Genomic DNA, 1,059 nt, shown 5'->3' with positions numbered 1-1,059 from the left:
CGGCATGTGGGATCTTCCCAGACCGGGGCACGAACCCGTGTCCCCTGCATCGGCAGGCGGACTCTCAACCACTGCGCCTCCAGGGAAGCCCGGTTTTATCGTTTTTATTCATTGATGTATCCCAAGCATACCCACAACAGCACCAGACACATAGTAAGCCCTTAATAAATGTTTCTTGAATTTAATTGAAGTCACTTACACTTTAGTGTAAATAAATGTACATGTTTTCCCTCCCCCTTACATTGTAAGTTTTTCCCCACTAATTCAAGAAGGGTTTTTCCCCTGCATCACAGTGCTCTTGGGAAAAGTATTTGTCGGGGGCAGGGGGGCTGTGAGTTTTATAGTCTTGAAATAACACTGAGTGGATGGAGGACACACGGTGGAACCAGGACTCATGGAAGGAGAAGCCGGGAGAGCTGCCTGCTACCTCCCAAAAGGCAGGGTGTGGAGGTGGCAGCCTCTTGGGTGTGACAGAGAGAAAAGCCACAGCGCCTCACACGTGTTCATGGTGCGACTACAAGTGATTGCTCCAAGGACAGCGGTGAGGAGGGAGGTGCAGAGGACCGGACAAGGGCGGATCCTCGGGGTTGAGTCCTCCAGCCCATTTTCATGGCAAGATGGGCCCAGGAAGCAAACTGGACTCTGCATCAGCAAGGTGTCTGTTCTCTGCTGGACGACCTGCAGAAGCTACTCAGCGGGGCCCCCTTGCAAGGCCACGGGGTGGATTTGATGTTTATGCCATTGTCAGCTTTTTTTTTTTTTAACATCTTTATTGGAATATAACTGTTTTACAATGGTATGTTAGTTTCTGCTTTACAACAAAGTGAATCAGTTATACATATACATATGTTCCCATATCTCTTCCCTCTTGCGACTTCCTCCCTGCCACCCTCCCTATCCCACCCCAATTGTCAGCTTTTTAAAATGTGTCATTTATTGTGATTTTTTCTTCATTCTAAATATACATCCACTTTCTATACCTAACATTATATTCTTAAATTTGTGTATATGTATATATATATATATATATATATATATTTTTTTTTTTTTTTTTTTAAA

Source organism: Physeter macrocephalus, chromosome 11 (genome assembly GCF_002837175.3).
Source record: "Physeter macrocephalus isolate SW-GA chromosome 11, ASM283717v5, whole genome shotgun sequence".
NCBI classification, from domain to species: Eukaryota; Metazoa; Chordata; class Mammalia; order Artiodactyla; family Physeteridae; genus Physeter; species Physeter macrocephalus.
The sequence above is the reverse complement of the archived record's forward strand: the minus strand, read 5'-3'. Positions refer to the sequence as shown.